The sequence below is a fragment of the Dermacentor silvarum genome, chromosome 9 (assembly GCF_013339745.2).
Source record: "Dermacentor silvarum isolate Dsil-2018 chromosome 9, BIME_Dsil_1.4, whole genome shotgun sequence".
NCBI lineage: Eukaryota > Metazoa > Arthropoda > Arachnida > Ixodida > Ixodidae > Dermacentor > Dermacentor silvarum.
This window is the reverse complement of record NC_051162.1, coordinates 26,218,336-26,240,252: the sequence shown is the minus strand read 5'-3', so window position 1 is coordinate 26,240,252 and position 21,917 is coordinate 26,218,336. Positions and strand designations below refer to the sequence as shown.

Genomic DNA, 21,917 nt, shown 5'->3' with positions numbered 1-21,917 from the left:
TTTCCCCTTTCCCTTACCCGTAGTGCAGGATAGCAAACCGGATGCTCTTCTGGTTGACCTCCCTGCCTTTCCTCTCCTTGTTCCCTCTCTCTTGACAGCGAGTTTCCGCGGTCATCGAGTGAGATGCGTTCATGTTTGCTTGTACGCGTGACACCATGCTTGTTAAATTAGTCAGTAAGCCTATGTTAACCACTTCATACGGCCAATAAAACTACTATCCTTAGTTCATATAGCTGTCCACTAATTTGCTATCGTAATCGATGCTTCACCTTTTGGGCGAAACAGCGACCTTTTTTTTCATTTGTCTAGGGTCTCATTACGTTTAGAATTAATATAAACTTTTATTATTAGGTACAAAAGGGAACACTTCGCTTATCTCTACTCTTCGTTGTTTCTCATGTTAGCTGTGGTGTTTTAATACCATGACCATTTATTTTTCATTTGTCTGAAGTCTATAGTGAGGTGTGGCTATTCAAAGCATCGTTTATCTTTAGTTTTCTCTTAGTTGCTCTGTCAGCTGCGCTGTTTTATTGATAGGAACATATTTTTTTATTTAATCAAAAGTTAAAATTAAAAAATTATGGGGTTTTACGTGCCAAAACCAGTTCTGATTATGAGGCACGCCGTAGTGGGGGACTCCGGAAATTTGGACCACCTGGGGTTCTTTAACGTGCACCTAAATCTAAGTACACAGGGTTTTCGCATGTGGTCGGTTTAGTACTGAATATGGAGTAAAAGCCATTTGAATTTATCAGAAATGCAAAATTGCAAATAACAATGATGTGTGACCCTAGAAATCTGCTACAAAACACACTTGCACAGCTCCAAAACTCCCCTTTGCGTATCTTGCGTCTTGCGTGTTTGGTGTCTTACGCTCTGCAAGACACAAACCGCCACCCTGAACAACATCATCTGGGGATGCAGCAAGGACTCTCTCCCACGAGACCTCCTAGGACAGTCAGCGTCGAGTGAAACCTGGGACAAAACACTAGTGCCTACAAGCCTGGATGGCCAGCTTCGGGCCATCGAACATCCTGAGGAGGTGGCGACAGGGCACGGCCTGACTGCAATCTCCTCGTAGAAAACCGGCGGTTTTCCAAAATCAAGTTGCTTATCACTACTACTACTACTACTCCCTTTTATTGCTCAAGAGCTTCTCCAAAAACGTGCAGTACTCTTCAGCTTCGCCTTTAAGTGTGGAACGCGATAGCGTTATTGGACGCCGTTTACGCCGACACCAACACCTGTATTTTCTGCGACATGGGGCCCGATCAAAATTTAGAAAGGCTCGGTTTTCAAGATTCCCCTCAATGTTGCCTAGAACCAAAGCAGAGCAAAACAACATCAGAATTGGAGGACGCTTAAGCTTCGCCTTTAAGAGTGGAACGCAATAGCATTCAAAGATCCCTGGCTGATTATCAGGCTTCTTTCTCGTATAATCAAATTACAATCCGACGCACGTTGTGGTTGTGCTTAAGTCGGTGGTTAAGTCGACCAGGTTGTGGTTAAGTCGTGCTTTACGATTTTTCTGACGGATTTTACTTTGATAAATTCAATTTTTGTTCACTAACGCCTTCAGCAGCGCGGAGGGCCTGTGTGGTCGGGGTGTTTCGGGATTATGTGGTTCGACATGATTATTTCCGCCAAACGCCGATGCTTAACGCCGGAGCCTACACCGACGCCGATGCCGGATTTTCTACGACACGGGGCCCTTAACGCTATCGCGCTAAAATAACATTATTCCTGCTCGCTGACCTGCTACAAAAACTCAAACCCGCTTCCACCCCTGTTCTATGCTACTCGAAAAAAAAAAGAAGTTGTATACGAGGATAGTATGTTAGCAATTTATTGAACTCGGAGTGTTTGATTTGATAAAATATGATAAAATATGCCCACACTCGCATCGAAGTGATGTCATCATCACCAACACCACCGCCCACCCATCCACAGGTTTCAGGTTATAATGCTACGTCGGGAACGTCTGGTCGAAGGGCGGACAAACTTAGTGGGAAATTAAAGCAGACACAGTTACGTAGTGTTCTGCTGTGGTGCGTACCTTCGCAAGATAATTAAACCTATTGCCATGTAACAAGACACGGTGTAATAAATAAAATTAATTCGTGTAAGAACAGGACCCAAGCAAAGCAGGAAAGGGCGTCACTCACAACCAGTGAGTGATAGTAGACAGGATTCATGGTAGTGAAACTATCGTGCTACCTGTATTTGCGAGCCTTACCGGTCCATCCTCTTACTTTCATTATTTTTTTCTGCCGGCCTTTCTGCTACGAGTCTACGCACAACTTCCGTTTCTCTCAGATGCAGCAACTCGGCGACCGCCCACTGATGGCGCTTTTCGTATCAACTGGCAGGCTAGAGGACTATTTGTCACCGCCCCGTTTCTAAGGGGATGCCAATAAATCATCATCATTATCGGCACGACCAGTTTGGACACAACCAACTATAAACATTGTCCGTTTTCATGCCCTCATACATACTTAGGCCAGCCCCCGGAAAGTAAAGCTAGTTTCGGTTTCAAGGAACATGTGCGCTTCTAGCGGTTGCCGGACATCCTAAGTTATGTTTCTTATTTCTCTTTTTGTGAATTTCAAATCGGGCAAAGCGCGGGAAGTGGTCGCCATCGTGCGTCCGTCGAGCTTGCCTCCGCTCACCCTTGCCATTCGCTCAGCGATATCACGTCAGATCGCGCTTGGTCGTCTGCTTCGGTTGTCGTCCCAAGTGTGAAGATGGGAGAGATAAGACAAAGAAGTTTGATCAGGCGTGCAACGAACGGAAGACGCAGGAAACCAGGTCGACCAAGCATTAGACGAAGATGACTAAATCGGGGCATCACGTGTGTTGCGCGGCTCTGTGGTGTTCGAACACCGGGAATTCCAGTTCTGCGAAATTTTTCAGGTTTCATAATGACCACGGGTAAGCACAAGTATTTCACTATATTTTCCGAGCAGGCATTCATTTTGCCTGAGTAAATCAGTTCTGTGCAAGCCTGAGTGGACTGACATAAGAGCAGTGTCGCTCGACTCATTCGTCATGACGGCAGCCCCTCTGTTGCCAGTGAAATACTTGTCATGAAGGGCTTGAGTGCGTGTTCTTGGGCTATTCATTTTGTTCACTCTTTGTCGATATGCAAAGCCAAAGTTCAAAAAAAAAAAGAAAAGAAAGACGGAGCCGTGGTGGTTAATAATTTTCGTATTGCTTTGGATCTTCTGGAATCTGTTTTGACTCACTATGTACAAATTTCCGTTTCAATAAAAATTGCTTCTTTAGATTGTCATTTTAGCACTGCGTGGAGGTCAGTCTTTTTCCAGTACCGAATGTGTTAATAAAAACAAAAGCGTTCAACTTTTACTTGTGTTGAGTTTTGGCTGGCCGAGAAATCAGCTAGCTTTATAAAAGTTGATCCACTACACAACACAAGAATAAAATTACCGATTGATGGTGCCAGGAAGTTATTTTCTGTATGCTACCCCCCACTATATCTGTGGACTAGCTGAAGTGTAGCCCTAAACGTAACCGCAAGTTAAGACTTTCAAAGCGCCTACTTTCACGAAATGACGAAATGTAATATATTAACCGCGAATATTCGTAATTAACAACGATTCGCTATATAAATATTCTTCATTATAATTGCTTGGCAGTGATGCGTACGAGCAATGTCCCAGTGGTTTAGAAAATGAATAGCAGCTTGCAAGGTAAACCTGGTAGGAAGAAAGCGCTTCCTAATACACGACACACTCAAGCGGGTTTTGCTCCGCGATTTGGCCAATGTCGCCGCACGACTTTAGCGGACCTGCAAGAGAGCACAAACACAGTCCGCTTGCATGCGAAGTGGGAAAGGAGGGCTTCAGCGGCAACCCTCCTCCTCCCGGCTGCCCGCCCTCTCCCTCTACCTTCTGACCTCATCAGTGACGTCATCGAGGCATTGATTTGCTTGTGATTTATTTCCAGTAGGATATCCGACAGCCGCCAGTGGCGGAAGCGGCGCTGCCACCGCGTATCGGCATGGGACCGAGCGTCCCATGGGAGGTATAGAGAGTTTCCAGCCCCTGCTTAGGCTACGGAAAAGATACTCAGTGGGCTGTTGGCTTTACCCGTTTGTCTTTTTCAATATTTACAATCTGTGTCATATTTTACATCATCATCAGCAGCAGCCAATTTTTTATTGCAATAGCAATTACATGGACACTCCAAGCTCATTTTTGCCGTCGCCGTCGCCGTGATCTTCATGTAAAGTCCAACAGCGATAAAATCGTCGCCGCGCGCCGTGCGTTGTGTGTGCGAGTGATAGCTTGCGAGGGTGATCCGGCAACTGCAGCTTAATCTCGCACACGCGACAGAGGAAGGAGGCCGGAAGCGCACGGTCTTCGTTCACGCGCGAGGCACGGGGAGGAGGCGACGGGGTCGGGAGGGGGGAGGGGAGCGTGCGTTCTGCTTACGCGGCTGCTGCTCACGGTGCTATCTTGAAAGCAATCTGCGACGCGGCCGATGTGTGCGCTCGCGGGAGCCTGGTCTTCAAAGCGATCTGCGATGCGAGAAAGTGCATTCGCCGAGTGCCGGTAGCTTCGTATGCGCTGCGCTTTCAACGTTTAGTTCGTGTTGAAGCGAGATCAAGCGCGACGGTCAATTTGCTCGCTGCCGCCGGCGGGCTTTCTTACTCCAGCGTTTTGACGAGCTCCCGCGGCCATCGAGCGAGATGTGTTTATGTTTAACTGTGCGCGCTTGACACCGTGCTTGTTTTTTTATTTGTAACCGAATATTAACAACTTCATACCGCCGATAAAACTACTATCCTTACTTCGTATAGCTGTCTACTGATGTGCTATCGCAATCGATGCTTCGCCTTTCGGGCGAAACTGCGACTTTTCTTTGTCTACTGCAGGACGAAGGCCTCTCCCAGAGATCTCCAATTCTCCCTGTCTTGCGCTAGCTGATTCCAACTTGCGCCTGCAAATTTTCGAACTTCATCCCCCCACCTAGTTTTCTGCCGTCCTCGACTGCACTTCCCTTCTCTTGGTACCCATTCTTTAACTCTAATGGTCCACCGGCTAGGTTGTCCACCGGTATAGCTGTCTACTGATTTGCTATCGCAATCGATGCTTCGCCTTTCGGTCGAAACTGCGACTTTTCTTTGTCTACTGCAGGACGAAGGCCTCTCCCAGTGATCTCCAATTCTCCCTGTCTTGCGCTAGCTGATTCCAACTTGCGCCTGCAAATTTTCGAACTTCATCCCCCCACCTAGTTTTCTGCCGTCCTCGACTGCACTTCCCTTCTCTTGGTACCCATTCTTTAACTCTAATGGTCCACCGGCTAGGTTGTCCACCGGTATAGCTGTCTACTGATTTGCTATCGCAATCGATGCTTCGCCTTTCGGGCGAAACTGCGACTTTTCTTTGTCTACTGCAGGACGAAGGCCTCTCCCAGTGATCTCCAATTCTCCCTGTCTTGCGCTAGCTGATTCCAACTTGCGCCTGCAAATTTTCGAACTTCATCCCCCCACCTAGTTTTCTGCCGTCCTCGACTGCACTTCCCTTCTCTTGGTACCCATTCTTTAACTCTAATGGTCCACCGGCTAGGTTGTCCACCGGTATAGCTGTCTACTGATTTGCTATCGCAATCGATGCTTCGCCTTTCGGGCGAAACTGCGACTTTTCTTTGTCTACTGCAGGACGAAGGCCTCTCCCAGTGATCTCCAATTCTCCCTGTCTTGCGCTAGCTGATTCCAACTTGCGCCTGCAAATTTTCCAACTTCATCCCCCCACCTAGTTTTCTGCCGTCCTCGCCTGCACTTCCCTTGTCTTGGTACCCATTCTTTAACTCTAATGGTCCACCGGTTAGGCATCCTACGCATTACATGGGCTGCCCAGCAACATATTTTTCTAATATCGGCTATCCCAGTAGTTTGTTCTCTGATCCACACCGCCCTCTTCTTGTCTGTATTTTACATAATGTCATTTAGTAAAATTCACTCATGCAAAGTTTTTACTTGACGTATTGCACTTTATTTTGATTTTCTTTTGGGTTATGCTTTCGCATGCAGTACTTATGGGAAAAGAGAAAAGCGCACTCCCTCTCCCCCGGTGTCGTTTTTTTTTAGCTTGGCGACGGTGGCAATCCTAATTATCTGTTATGTCTTGCACCCATGAATGATGTACATTTATGCGATTTTAATATTGCGGCTTTCGCGAGCGTCCCCTTGACGTACAGGCACGCACCGCAGGAAGAAATATGGCAAATTAATTTCATATATTAGGAATAACTTGTACAGACAACGAAATACAATTTTGCCTGCGCGCAAATTATCTTCTTTCTGTGTATCCTTTCGTCGGAATGACCGTTTCTCCATGGGACGGTATTTTGTAGCGATGCGTTATGCTTTATTTTATACTAGTCATCATCCACCGCTCACGGCCGGCTGATCCCGTTGATAACGTGAGCGGACCGTCGCTCTAACCACTGATCAAGCCCCAAAAGCGCGAAAAGGCATCGCTACAAAATACCGGCCCTGTTGTGGAGTCCAATGGAATTCTCTTTTCCCGATGTTATCTTTCTGGCACTGCTCGGTTTGTCGTAGTAATTCTGTGTTGCTCGGATAAATAGACCTTTCACGCAGGGCAGTGCTATCAGAAAAGAGCTGTGCAGATGATCATATTTTTTATTGGCATTCGCTTCGAAACGGGGCGCTGATAAATAGTTACACAGACTGCTTTAGCTAATTAGGTAATATATGCATATTTATCAGTGTAGCATTTGTCTCTATATGTCCTTAATATTTTGTATCTTGCTTACAACATCTATGTCTACCCTGTATATTTACCTATGCGTGTAATGGATCCGGGCCTATCAATCTTTTCCCTTTTTTTCTTTTTGTTCACGAATAATCTAAACGTCTCTTGCTTATCTTGACTGCTGACCGGTTGATGCTTCCGTCCACGTTAAATCCAAGCGCTTCTGGAAGGTGTACGTTACCTACGGGTCTCACTGGGCGAATCCCTTCGCATTCCATTAGGATGGGCTCAGTGGTCTCCAGATTCTTGAAGCAGCATACACATGCCTCATCTACTTGCCAATGCTTGCTCCGATATGTCTTTGTCGTTAGGCAACCGGCTCAAACCTCAAATAGCAAGGCACTTTCCTTCGTGTTACCATACAGATATTCCCTTCTAATTTCTTTCTTACCATTGTTGTAGATCTCCGTGGTCTTTTTTGTTTCCATTCTTTGCATCCAATTTGCTCTCTGTTTATGTCACTTTCTTTTTGATGACTACTGGTAGCTCTTTACACTTTCAGTTGCCCTGTACGTGGTTGCCAATTTTCTTGACCTTTTTCTCCATTCTGTTTCCATGCTTTTAAGGTTCAAACATTTGCGCACTTACGCCGCCTATTTATTTTCATCCATGTTCCCGAGCTTTTCTCTAAAACTAACTTTGCCCTTCGCTTCTCTGAGTTCAAAAAAGGCACAACTCAGGTCACCCTGCACTGCCTCATTTGTGGGTTTACCGTGGTGCTTGGAAGCCAACCAGTCTAATGACCTGTGGTTAACTTTTAAATCCGACAAAATGACTGAATGGCATTTGCAAACGTTAGAGCAGGCACAATGCCACGTTTCCAGATTCCTCGCGCCACCTCATATTCAACGTAGTCCTAAATTGCTATACGTCGCGTTATTGCTTCCTTCCGCATGCCTTTCATTCTTAGGTTAACTTGGTGAATGCATGAGTATGTCTTTCCTTCAATCATGTGTAGACCCAGAGCGTTATATTGGTTGACAATGGGCATGACTTGTTGAGTTGATACCACGTCATTACTCGTTTCTTCAATAAAGTTCATAATTCCCGATTTCTCTGCTAGATTTAACACTTATATTGATTCCTGCATCGCCACACATATTCGCAAGTCTCTGTAAATATCTTATATTCTCCGGCAGTAGAGCTATGGCGTCCGCATACATCACCGAAGCGATCTTTAATTGTTACACACTTGGCACATTCCGGATGGGCAGAGACGCGGACTAGTGCCGCCGCCTCTTGGGAACTGACAAAGAGCACGCGAAAAAAATATAGCCTCCAAGATTAACTCGCGCTCAGGCGGCCAAATCTTGGAGGCTGTGTATCAGGTAGCAGGGTGGCTCCGCGGGCTGGGTTGCGTCATTTCCTTAGTGTGAAAGGGCTCTAACACAATAAGGGTGATGAGAGGAGAGGGAATTTTCACCTTAACGCTGAGCACGAGGAAAAAAAATTCTACAGGAATTTTGACAATTGTCTACTAATGCGTAAGTATTCATTGGCTCTGCTGTTACACCGCTTTTACTTAATTGCTTTTCCTAGCTTATGTATGTGTACCTATCGTTTTTTCGGTGCGAAAGGAATGAAACCCGAGTACTGAACGGTGTGGAGATGATTTGCCAGGAAGCTACATGGCCCCTTCAAAGCGGTAGTATCAACTTAGTCGGAACACAGTCAGAACCGATTTCACCACAGCTGTTTTTCCCTTTTCAAGCGAAGCTTGTTGTAACTCACAGATTTGGGTGGCGTCCATGTAAGCACAAAATTATCATCACCAGCATTGGCTCGAGCGTCGTCGTCATCTTCCGCAGCTGGCTCGTTGGCGAGACCAAGGTCTGACGGCTGCCTTGGTCAGGTGGTCCGCAGCCGCTGGGGACTGAGGGCTATGGGTAAATTGGAGGAGTCATTTTGGAGGTAGCGGCTGAATACTGCACCAGGGAGGCCAATTCCTGTTCTGGTGAGGGAGTGACATTGTTGAAGCTTAGTGGGCCTTCCTAATTTGGTTGCACCTTGACTGGTTGCACCTTGCCTGTGCCAGGCGCCACTCCATGCCTGAAAATGCAGTGGACTGGGGAAGGATTCGGACTTACGACCTTCAGCTTATTCAAACAAAAAACCTTACAGAACATTATACATCTAGGTATACAACAGCGTAATCCTCCAACTTCACTGCAGGATGACCCTACATAAATGGCCATTGAGCTATCATATGCGGCACAAACGCCATGAACTGTCTGTTCGCACTCTACATGCGTTATTAACACACGTAATAGTGCCACTGAGAGCCTCGCTGACTTTACGGATATACGATCAGACTCGCTCTCACTTTGCGGTCAAAACTCTTGCGTGCGACCCACGCAATAAAAATGAAACGCGCAAATTACGCGTTCGAGCCTACAAGACGATTCGCGCTCATTTATAAGTATTTCCACGCCCTAAATGAAACTCAAATGCTGCCATCTTCTAAATACTCGTGCGAGACACGCACAGTCTTAGACATACCCTTACATAATACCTCTAAGAGAAATGCAATCTGTAGAGTATACCATTACTAAAAGCGATCCGCGCAGCCCGTTTCTAAGGCGCGGTACTCTCCACGTGCGTGCGGCAACAACCATCCGCGATTTCTAAAAATCAGCTGAAGTAGACTGCAGAATAACCGGTATCTAACCTTATAGAGTGCTATTTTTTCATAACTCGCCAAATCCGAAAAGAAAGTCTTAGTTTAACGGAAACTCACGCGAACTATCTACATATATCTCTGCGAAGAAAAACCACTGACGCTATCCTTTCTCGAGCGTTCAGCTCGAGAAAGCCAACATCAAAACTCGAAAATTTATCTTTTACAGAACGTTCCTAAAACTCAAACTTCATCCGAAGTATCCTCAGAGAAATTAATAATAATGAATGCGACTTACCAAACGTGCCTCGAAAGAAATGCGCTACTGTCAAACAGAACACGACTTGTCACGAACTCGCGCAGAAGTGTCGCTCATCAACTGGCGCAACTTGCGCGTGACCTTCCAAACTATATGCCAACTATATACTATATGCCAACTATATGCCAAACTATATAACTATATATGGTGGCACAGAAGCAGCAGCGGCCACCGGCCATGCGGCGCCCGTAAATCAGCGCGTCGCTGTCTCGAAACTATGCCGTGTTGTGCAGCGGACGGTACGCCCCATGCAGCGGACGAAAAAAAAAATGTCAGTCCCACCCCTGCCACCTGATAAAGTGTAGCGACGTTGCCACTTGGCGCGTGAACAAAATGTTTCCGTCGGCCGGGAATCAAACCCGGGTCAACTGCTTGGAAGGCAGCTATGCTAACCACTATACCACCGACGCGTATACTTTCGAATGTTACAAGCCGTAATACTTGAGTTGTTACGTTGCATCCAGAGTATATGGAGAGTGCTACAATAAAATGACAGCAAGTGCGTGGAGTTGTAACGGTGGCCAGACGCGCTGCCTTCCAATAATGATAAATTGTGAGCGCTTTATTTCTCTCTCCAGAATTATGCGCAGTGGACGGGGAAAAAAAATGTCAGTCCCACCCTTGCCACCTGATAAAGTGTAGGGACATTGCCACTTGGCGCGTGAACAAAACAATTGCGTCGGCCGGGAATCGAACCCGGGCTAACTGCTTGGAAGGCAGCTATGCTAACCACTATACCCCCGACGCTTTTTTTTTCTTTATTGCCAGTCCTCGACATATAACAACACAAAATTCAATGGACACTATACAAAAACAGCAATATATACATTTGTTGCCGTCCGATACTGCGGCATGATGTTGTCTATTAAAATTCCTTGACTGTTGTCAGCGGTTCAACCCTGGACAGCCACTCGGGAACAGTCTGTTGTGACTTCAACAGTTCTACATAACGCTGCATACATTCACGGAAGTATATACGCGCCGGTCGGGCATCAGGGTCACAGTGGTACCCTGCCATTCTCGAGCGCCAAAGACAGTGGAGGCCCGTAAGCATGATTAAATCATACGGGAATCCTTCGTCGTTATCTACAGGCAAAAACCTGATTCCCTGGGTATCTATTGGCAGCTCCTTTTTTAAAGCCCTTTGCAACACGTCCCAGAAATAGACCCCCTCCCAACACTGGATGAAGACATGATCTATGTTTTCCGGTTTTTTACAAATAAGGCAGTTGGTTCCCCATGGCAGGTAGAACTGACGTTGTTCCAGAAATGTTTTAACGTGTAAAGTCCCGGTGTGTAACTTGAAGAAGAATGATTTGGTGGCTGGCTGCACTGGCATCTTTCTCACCCTGTTCAAAACGTCTAGGCCTGGGCCTCCACTGTACACGGCTCGGTACATGGGCACAAGCAAAACACTATCATAGAAATCACGATGTAACTTTTTTGGTTTCACAGTCCACAAATATGCATTTGAAAAGCGAACACGCGAAAAGGAAACACTATCGACTATTTCCCGGAAGAAACAACGGACCGAACCTGTCATGGTATCGGTACCGATAATAAGCTCGGGAAGTGCTCTTGATAGTCTCATTTGGATCACGGTGCGCAAAAATTGGTCATTCGTATCGCGAAAGAAAAAGAACCTGTTAACAAGTTGACGCAAGAAGATGTGCGCCAACCCAAGACCGCCATCCTTAACACGTCCGGAAGAGATTATCTCGGCTGCATCGCTCCCAGCTTGATGCCCACACGGAAACAACGAACACGCGGTGCAGTTTCTGCGCATTAATCCGAGAGCACTGTAGGACCTGCATTATGTACCAGATTTTGGTCACGAGAAACATATTGCACGCGGTAGCTCTCCCGAATATTGACAAGTGGCAGGGTTTCCATCTGTCGGCTTTTTCTTTTATCTCTTTTGTCTGCTCCTTCCAGTACTCACTACTGACCTTGTACGCATCAAGGGGTGCGCCAAGGTACTTAACTGGTGTCGTAACCCAGTTTACGTTGGAAAAGTGGTCTGGGGTAGACGCCCACCTTCCATGACACAAAGCCAAACATTTCTGCCAGTTCACAAAGCTATTGGTGACTTCACCAAACCTTCTGACGATACTAACAATATTCAACACACTCTGCGTATCTTTACAACATACAGCCACATCGTCAGCATAAGCCAATAACTTGACCTCTGCTACTTGCAGTTGAAATCCGTTAATGTAATCATCTTGGATTATAGCCTGACAGAGTTTCTATGTAAACACAAAACAAAAGGGGGCTGAGTGAACAAACCTGGCGAATGGAGCGCTTCACATTAATGGGGGCCCCCAATGTCTGATGAATTATAAGTCTCGTATAGCAGCTACGATACGCCATGGTCACCCCCTCAGTGATTATGCGGCAAAATTAACATGTTTCAAGATGGTAAGCAAGAGCTCATGCGAAACGCAATCGAACGCTTTCTCCAAGTCCAGCTGGAGGATCGCTACTCCATCGTACATGGCTGTGATGAGCAGGTTCTTTTGTGTTAATGTTTCTGGTGGTTCTCTGAGGCGGAGCCTCCCAGAACGCAATCGAGGACAGAGCCGTTTGTTGGGAAACACACACACAAACTTTTAATGAAACTAGAAACGAAAATTAACCCATAAAAACAAACACACAAAGATACCATGAAAACATGTAGCTAGAACGCTAATGATATGAGGCAAGTTCGGGCAGGCTGCGGGTGTGCGTATGCACTACAGTCTCGACGCGGCGAAGCGGAGACGACGAGACGACGAGAGAAGCGTTGTTGGTCTCACCAAAAGGTCGCTGTATCGGACCGGCTACCAGAGCGTGGCAGCTCTGGCTCGGAGGGAGAAGACAGGCGGCTCTGCAGCACGGGCCGACGGTGGTGGCGTTCTGGTCGGGCAGCTGATCGTGGCACTCGGGCTCGTAGCCCGTCAGCTCACGTTCTGCCCACGGACGCAGACGCTCACCGGCCTCGGGCAGCAGCAGTCGATTATCGGGCAGAGTGACGATGCCCGGGAAGGCAGGCGGCTTGGCAGCAGGGGTTGACGGCGGTGGCGTCCTGGCCGGGCAGCTGGTCGTGGAGCTCGGGCCCGTAGCCCGACTGCTCTCGTTCTGCCCACGGGCGCAGACGCTCGCCGGCCTCGGGCAGCAGTTCTCGAACGAACGGATGGAGTGGCGGCGCCCAGGAATGGGTTGGCAGGAGGCCCCGGCCGGGTGAAGTCCTGGTGGCTCGGGTCCGGAACCCGACGGCCGTCTTAAACTCCCGATCCGGTGGCCGACCTTGTCCTGGTGCCGCTTCTGGAGCTCCTCTCCCTACTGCCAGCGCGGCTCCTTTTTCTGCTGCTCTGGTCGATTCGTCGATTTCTCATTGGCTGCTCGAGGCTCCGTGTTTCTTTGTGATTGGATTCGCTTTCTTTTGTTGTTTTCCTTGTGCCGGGCGTGTTCACGTGCTGGCCGCTCTTCGGCGTCGTCGTTTTCGGCGCGGCGTGGTAGAGCGGCGCGCGCTCTCCTTGTCGTCTGCTTCTTGTTTAAATGTACCGCACCTTGTCGCACACCACAAATATCACCGTCGCGCACCACACATCACAATGGCATCACAACACTCAAGCACACACTTCATCTTATGAATGTTAATCAAAATGGTTCTTCCGCGGATGTCGCACGTCTGGTGCGGGCCGACTATATCCTTAATAACTGACTGCACCGGACGTCCCAGTACCTTCATCAATATTTTGTAGTCGCGTTTAGTCAGCGCTATGGGTCTGTAGGATGAAAGTTGCTTGAGCTTTTCGGTCTCTTCTGTTTTCGGTATTAGTACTGTACGGGACAGGCCAAAGGATGGTGGAAGCATTTTCAGTTCGTATGCTTCATTGAAAACTGCGGTTAGTCTAGGGGCTAGGTGGTCTTTGAATGTTTTGTACCAAGCGGCACAAAGACCGTCTGGACCTGGTGACTTATCAGGTCTTCGATAGCCTTCATCACTTCATGTTCTGCTATTGCCTTTCTAACGTCTCTTTACCTTCACTGGACAGCTGCGGCATTCGCTCTAAAAATAAGTGTTTGAAACCTTGCATATTGACGGGCCTGGATGCGAAAAGCTTCTGAAAATGGTCAAAGAAAGCCCACCCTATGTTATAGTTATCGGTGACTTCAACACCATCGCGTTCGATGGCCTCAATCTGCTTGCGTCTGGAGTGATTTTTTTCTAATCCCAGTGCTCTTTTCATAGGCATTTCGCCGCATGCCAGCCTTTCTGCTCTCGCGCGCACCAGTGCACCCCGGTAGCGCTCTTCGTCAAACGCCTCAAGTTTCTTCTTAACGGCACGCATACCTTCTTGAGACCCGCCGCGGTTGCTCAGTGGCTATGGTGTTGGGCTGCTGAGCACGAGGTCGCGGGATCGAATCCCGGCCACGGCGGCCGCATTTCGATGGGGGCGAAATGCGAAAACACCCGTGTACTTAGATTTAGGTGCACGTTAAAGAACCCCAGGTGGTCCAAATTTCCGGAGTCCCCCACTACGGCGTGCCTCATAATCAGAACTGGTTTTGGCACGTAAAACCCCATAATTTAATTTTTAATTTAAATATCTTCTTGATAAGCGCCCGGTTGCGTGCATTCGAGCTTCGCAAATTTATCGAGCATTGATTTTAAAGCGTTTTCTCTTGCCTTCTTTTCATATTGCAGTACGCTACTCCTTTCGATTGCCTTCATTTTAATAGCTTGCTTCAGCAACGCCGATTCCTCGCCTAACTTGATAGAACTGTTATTTCCAAAAGTGTTCAGAGCAGCCACTACCTTTTCGTTAAAAGTGTCATCCCGTAGCAGCTCTGCATTCATTTTCCACAGTTCCCACACAAACTTGTTTTGTTCTTTCTAGTGGCCAACCCTACATTTTACCAGGCAGTGGTCAGCAAAGGATACTGCAGTCACTGCATAATACAGGAATTTTTCGACTAAGTCATCGGACAAATAAATATGGTCCAATCGCGCGTGACTTGTGCCCTGGAAGTGAGTATACCTCACGTCTCGGTCCCCCCGAAAACACTCAGCGATGTCCTTCAATTTGTATTCGCGCAGAATCTGTGCCAGGATATCGCTGCTTTTGTCATGAACTACACGTCGCGTAGACCTATCCTGGGCACTTAATACGCAATTGAAGTCACCGACTAAGGCCATCATTTTGTGCACCGAGAGGTGATGCTGTAAGTTAAGAAAGAAATTTGCCCTTTCTTCCATATTATTAGGCGCATAAACGCACAACACGCGCCATTGGACATCGCAATAGCTGAAATCACAGACGACAAGTCGGCCAGAAGTGCACGAAAAGTAGCCATCTATGACAAGCCCAGGGAGCTTCTTCACAAACAGTACACACCCAGCCGACGTCCCTAAGGCGTGGCTCACTGCGGCATAGTACTCATACGTGAACCTTTGCACCATGCTCCCGGTCTGCTCCTCGCCGTCTACCTTGGTTTCTTGCACGGATAAAACGTCGAGGTCTTGGTCCACAAGTAGTCGATACACCTGACTCTGTTTCCTTTTGGCGGCCAGACCTCGAACGTTTAGCGTTCCGAGGCTAAGCGACGGGTTAGGAGCCATTACTGATATAAAAGGAGGGGAGAAGGCCCGGAGCATGGTGCTCACCTTAACGTCTAGCAGTCCGCTAGACGCCTCCGTGGCCATGCGGTGGCCGTCGGTCGAGTTCGTCTGGGATCGGTTTCGCGGCGGGCCTACGGTCGGCCTCCAGGTTCGGCTTAGGCTTGAGGGTCGAGAGCCGTCCGGACAACGTCTTAGCAGACGGAGCCTCAGAGTCACCGCCGGCCTTTCTGACGACTTTCTCGCCCTGCTGGAGGGCCCTCTTGACCGATGCCGAGACGCCTTCGACGCGGGCGTTGGTCGGGGTCGCGTTGTCTTCCGCTGCCTACGTAGCGTCGGTCGCCTGCTGGGGGTTCTCGTTTTCAGCCGGGGTCTCCGTCACCATCCCGAGAGTTGCAGCTGTCTCCGTGGAGGAAGGGACATCATCCCGTCCTCCTTTCGTCGGGGTGGTCGTCCCGCTCGCTTCTGCCGCCGCGTGGCCGCTTCCGGGTCCCTTGGCCGCGTCCTCCGCCTCGATGACGTCCATCATGTGGTCTGATGTCAAAGGCTCGCTTTCTGCCGAACCCGCGGCTACTGCGTAAGAGCTTACACAATCCGCGTCGACGTGGCCGAAAAGCCTGCACCTGGAGCAACGGGGAACCTTACATTCTCGTCGTACGCGGCCAGAACCCCGACAGCGCAGACACTGCATAGGGCGACCTGGGGCGACCACAAGCGCGAGTTCGCCGGCGACGTGTATCTGATGGGGCAAGTCGTCGACCTTCATCCCAGACTTGAGCTGCAGTAGCACTGCTCGAGTCGTTGAGCCCTTGTCGGAGACGCCATCCACTCGCCAGCGCTCGCGGGTGACTTCGGTCACTTTGCCGAAGGAGGCAAACGACGTCTTCACGTCCTCGTCTTCCACACCATGCAGAAGCCAGTGGAGACGCAGCTTCACCTGTTGTTCGTTCGGGTCGATGACCAGGCAGCGACGCCCCTGGACCTGCAGCTCCTTCAGCGCCGCCAGCTTTTTGGAAGCCTCGGCTGTGTTCATCGTCACCGCCCACACATGGTTGATTTGGTATGCTCCAAGGGCGACGACGCTCGAGAGCATACCAACGGATTGAAGCGCGTCCCGAAAATCTTCTACCCGGAACGGGCGAGCACGAGCGTCGCCGTGCAAAAACACCATATTTAAGACGATGCGTCCTGTTGGTAGTCGTGGCAAAATAATCTGGTAGCCCTTATCATCCTCAGTCAAAAGCCTGTTGCCGCGACTGACAGCCGCATATTGGAGCCCATGATCCCGCGATCCGTTTAGCTCGGAAGCCCGAAACAGAATGACTATACCACCGACGCGTGCTTTCGAATGTTACAAGCCGTCCTACTTGAGTTGTTACGTTGCATCCAGAGTATATGGAGAGTGCTACAATAAAATGACAGCAAGTGCGTGGAGTTGTAACGGTGGCCAGACGCGTTGCCTTCCAATAATGATAAATTGTGAGCGCTTTATTTCTCTCTCCAGAATTATGCGCAGTGGACGAAAAAAATTATCAGTCCCACCCATGCCACCTGATAAAATGTAGCGACATTGCCACATGGCACTTCAACAAAATGTTTGCGTCGGCCGGGAATGGAACCCGGGTCAACTGCTTGGAAGGCAGCTATGCTAACCGCTGTACCATCGACGCTTTTTTTAATTACCTGTTTTCTATTTACAGGGCTAGGAACACAGAAACATGATAGGTAAAATGAACACGTGGACCGAGCCTTGGTCTGGTGTGTTCACATTAAAATTTCTTCAAGTTACACAATTCATCCAACAGAGGTAACCAGTCAGGAGGCTCTGGTTGAGCTTTGTACAATTCGTGCATATAATCCATGTTCGCGATGAAGTTTCCCTGACAGGAGGTGTGTGAGGGTCTGCATTACGGACCGCCATTCAAGTCTGCCATATGCTCTGTAGTCCTATTAACATGAACATGTCGTATGGGACTCCGTCTTCATTGTCTACGCACAGAAAACGAATGCCATAACTCGTGATGGGTAGGTCTTTTTTCAATGTGCGCTGAAGGATGTCCCAATGGAAGACGGCGTCCCAGCAGTAAATAAACACATGTTCCACAGTTTCGGGCTTCTTACATGATAGACAATTCGTCGTCCATGGGACGTAGAGGCCTTTATCGGCTAACCATTGCTAACCATTGCGTGAATATTTTATTGACCCTTTTCCCGGCGCTCCCGTGGGCGCTGCCATGTTTGATCACGTGGTGACGCGTCCATTGCTTGCCTCAGCAGCCGCCGTTGCCTCCGCGTTTACAATGCAAGCGCGCGATGCCGCTGCAGCGCAGCAAACCTCTGTTTCGACGCATATCTTAGACGGTGGCTTTGCGCACGACATGAAGCTTTGACCACAGCTTTAGTGGACATGTAAGTGCTTTCAGAGCTCATTACGACTTGTCCAAACGGCGCGAGCAGCATATACAGTGCTTGTATTAAAAGCGGGGCCAGAAATTTTTTCCAAGCTGTCCAAACTTACCGCTTATGAAATAAATCAGCATCAGTGTGCTCTTCCTTCTTTATTTGGCAAATATTTTGAAGCAGCGGCTTGCCATGTTTCTGACTCACTAAAGTTCCTCGATTCCTCAATGCGGTCACTATCTGATTGTGTATTTTCAGCCTAATCGCTCGTAGGGGCTCATCTGCTGCGATAGATTTGTTCTTGCTGCGCACAAAGCTTGGAATGTAAATGTTCTGTACTTCGTGGTAGCTCGTAGCAAAGGCCATAGTATTATCGCTAGTCCCTCGCTTAGTCTGTGGACTATCACGAAACGTTCAGCTTCAAACATTCGTACGTTCCTTGTCGGTGTAGTCGCCGTCACTCATGCTTCGGCACATTGATTCAAGTGTGCGCTCATTCACTTATTATTCATACGTTGGCGATAGGGTGGGCGCAAGTTTTCGTGCAAATAGGGGTGGATGTGTATAGATAACGTGCGAGAAACTTAATGAGCCAGTAGGTGGCGTTACTTCCTTTTGTAACGAGCGGTACTAACTCTTAAGTGCTGACGTTGCGGAGTAGAAGTCCTTTCGTTGGAGGTTAGCTATACAGCGCTGGCGGATGAATTATCCTTTTTTGTCCTCAAGGAAAGCCGGGCATCGCGAAGGGCCGACAACACAGGCAGTCCTTATGTAGCAGCGGTGACACAGGTTGATTCCATTCCTTAATATGAGAATCACTATTTTTCCAGCTAACTACCGCACACGTCTTCCCTTTATCGTTTGCACATTTTGTAGCATGAATTGGGCACAGTGCATGAGCGAACACCCCCTTGCATTTCCGACAGCTGATCGCATAGTAGCAGGGCAGACGCAGTAGTGGTTTCATATTCGGGCGCATTCGCTGAGGCAACGTATGGCGCGCCGCCGATAGCGCCATCTCGTTCCTCTAGAGCAAATGCTCCGCGAAAAGGGTCAATAGTCAACGTTGGCTAGACTTATCGGGCGATATGAGCCTGGCAACAAACGTTTCTTTTCATCTTCACTCTTTGGGATTAGCACGATATGCCAGGTTGTGAAAGACAAGGGCAGTCTTTTCCGTTCATACGCTTCGCTGATCAATAGATGGAGGACATGAGCCAGCGTAGACTTAAATGTTTTATAGAAAGTGGCCCCTAAGCCATCAGGCCCAGATGCTTTACCGGGGGCCAACTCGTCTATTGCGCACTCTATCTCATTCAGGGTAATTGGAAGTACCAGCCGTGTCTTATTTTCTTCATCGAGCTTTGGCATCAATGAGAGGAATTCCATCTGGTAGCCATCTTTAGGTTCACGTGCTTGACTTAAGAATGTTTTAAAGTGATCGACGATCCCTTGCTTGATATCGTTTTGGTCTGACGTGATGTCCTCGCCTTTAGATAGCTGGCGGATTTCCTTCCGACATGCGTACCATTTCTCGTCTGAGAGAGCACGTTTTGTTGGCGCTTCTCCCGCCCACAGCTTCTCAGATCTTGATCGCACAACGGCAGCTTTGTACTTCTCAGAGTCCATCCTTTCGAGTTCGGTTTTTACTTCCTTTATTTCCTTAGTATACACACCAGGCTGGACACTTTCCATGCTGATGAAAAATTGCAGTTGCTGGCGAAGGTTTGTTTCTGCCGGTTTCAGGTAATGCCGAAGTACACTGCTTCATTCAATAGCCATAGTTTTAACTTTCTGTTTAAATTCTTCCCATTTAATGGCGAAGCTTTCTAGTTGGACTGAAATCAGGCTTTCTAGTTCCTTCGCAACAGCATCAACGAAACAATCGTCATCCAACAACTGCACGTTCAATTTCCAGAGGTCCCAGTTAAAGGTGTGTTTGATCTGTCTTTTCCCAAAGGTGGCAGTTACCAAGCAGTGATCGCTATATGCAATGGGTTGCACATCATATTCACTACACAAAGGCACCAATTCGGCTGACACATATAATCTATCTAGCCGAGCGTGGCTATCACGCTGGAAGTGGGTAAACTGCGGGTGAGTACCGCTGGCGAAGACACTACCGACATCTTCCAAGTCATAATCGTGCACCACCGCATTTAGCATTTTCAGCACTCTTGTCGCGAACGTGTGAACATTTTGCGCGATCGTCAGCAGTGCATACACAGTTAAAATCGCCCAGCAGTATTACCACCTTCTGACAGTTTACGTACACTTCAAGACGCTCAAAGAAGGATCGCCGGTCTGTTTCGATATTCGGTGCGTAGACACAAATGACACAGAAATCCTTATGGCAAAAACAAAAATCAGCCAATAAAAGGCGCCCAGTTTCACTCTAAAAACTAGGAAAGAGTATCGCAGGAGTAAAGGGGCCGATTTACTCTTCAAGGTATTGTTTTACTCTCGCAAAATGTCGGAGAGTGAAATGCATTGTTCACTCTATCCGCATCGAGAGAGTGAAATGTTATTTCTACTCCGCCCATCTGAGAGAGAGTAGAATGCCCGTTCCACTCTCGCGGCAACAGAGAGCAAAACAAAAACGTAGCATATACTGCTGCTTAAACTGCATGAGGCTGGTCGGGAACATGGCGATGTATCGTTCACGCAGGCAGAGCAAAGAGCGCATCCTTTTTCTTGTAAGAGAAGAGGCATCTAGCGCGCAAACTGGTGCGGAGATCAGCGCACTACTTTTTGTTTCGGAGTCGCACCACCGCGCGCCCGCACATCGCGGAACAGCACAGCGCCGGAGAAAGGCGATCCGTTCAGTGGGCACTGGGCAGGCCCTGGCAGGCGGCGCGCGCCAAGGCCATGCAAGAAAACTATTGTGACAGCCACGTTTCACTGCCGCGAAAAGAGGACAGTCGTTCATCGTTCGTTGGATTGTACAACAAATACTCCACGGTTAGTGATTTCTAACTTACGTGGCACATTCTGCGTATATGACATGCTATCGCCAGGCAGTGTTCGCGAAGTTAGGCCTGTTAAGCCGCCGCGATTGCCAACGGACTATGTATGCTTGCTGCGTCATTCGATGTCAATAGAAAAAGCCAGTCGTCACGATGATGGCATGTGATTTTATCACTTGCCGCAATCCGTAAGAGCTTTCAAAATCGCAGACGCTGAGTGAAGCACGGTGTGTTCAATAGTAAGTGAGGCGCGGCGTCGCATAAAAAGGTTTCTTCACCGGCCCATGATTCCGTGCCAATGCCGAGCGTGCGTTTTATGTCTTTGAATTTATTCATTTGTGCAGTCTACGCTGTGCGGATCGCTGTTTAACTAATGAGTTACATAGCAAAAGGCGTCAGCTTGTTGGCGGCATGCTTTCGTTATATTAAGGCGCGCGCTTGACAGTGTGTTTCGCCCATGAGTAATCTGCGGCCAGTGAAGTTACGTGCAGGGCTAGCGCCTGATAGAAAGTTGCCGCAGGCATACAGCTGCACGTTGCGTGAGGTCAATTTGGCGCGTAATGTTAAACTGCCTGAATACTCATTGGGAATTGTTGCTTTGGGCTGAATAAGACACTTTTTTTGCCAATATAGGAAATGGTGTGAATTTATGTCTGATCTTGTGTCTCGTGTTGCGGTTTCCGAGCACGGTGCAAATCTGAACAGCGCGTTGTGTATGGACTCGGTGACTGGTCAAGCGGCGAGGTATGCAGTGGAATCGAACACAATGGCTACTGTTGAAGGATTTCAGTGGCAGGGACGTTCTACATTATTGCTATTGGCTCGGTCTCCACGCTTATTGTTTTCGATATGCCTGTGCATTTGCTAGTATGAGTTGGCACTTAAAAGTTATGTCGTATGAACGGCTAAATCAACCTTCCTCTGTGGGATCCAAGCGTAAGCTGTGCATTTTGCTATTGCAGGGCAGATTGAAATGTTTTTACCATCTTGTTATTTTTCGTGGAGAAATGAAGTATCAAAGTAAAATATTACCTTGCAGTTTACCAGTCGTTTGTCATGCACAAACTATAAGTTGGTTTAATAAACTAATAACGTTGGTCTAACTGAAGCTTTTACATGCCTTCAAGAATGTAAAATGCTAGATTTCAAACTGAAGCAAGAGTCGAGTCCGTCAAAAATGGACCCCACTGCGTACCTCATAAATGGA

At 48.1% G+C, this 21,917-nt stretch overlaps 3 non-coding genes across 3 annotated transcripts; all 3 read right to left on the bottom strand.

Moving 5' to 3' along the window:
- Positions 1-10,077: 10,077 nt before the first annotated feature.
- On the bottom strand, positions 10,078-10,149 carry Trnag-ucc (transfer RNA glycine (anticodon UCC)). Its single transcript has one exon. It is a non-coding gene; the product is annotated as a tRNA-Gly (tRNA).
- A 265-nt stretch (positions 10,150-10,414) lies between these two features.
- Positions 10,415-10,486, bottom strand: Trnag-ucc (transfer RNA glycine (anticodon UCC)). The gene has a single exon. It is a non-coding gene; the product is annotated as a tRNA-Gly (tRNA).
- A 6,456-nt stretch (positions 10,487-16,942) lies between these two features.
- Trnag-ucc (transfer RNA glycine (anticodon UCC)) lies at positions 16,943-17,014 on the bottom strand. The gene has a single exon. It is a non-coding gene; the product is annotated as a tRNA-Gly (tRNA).
- Between the last annotated feature and the right edge of the window lie 4,903 nt (positions 17,015-21,917).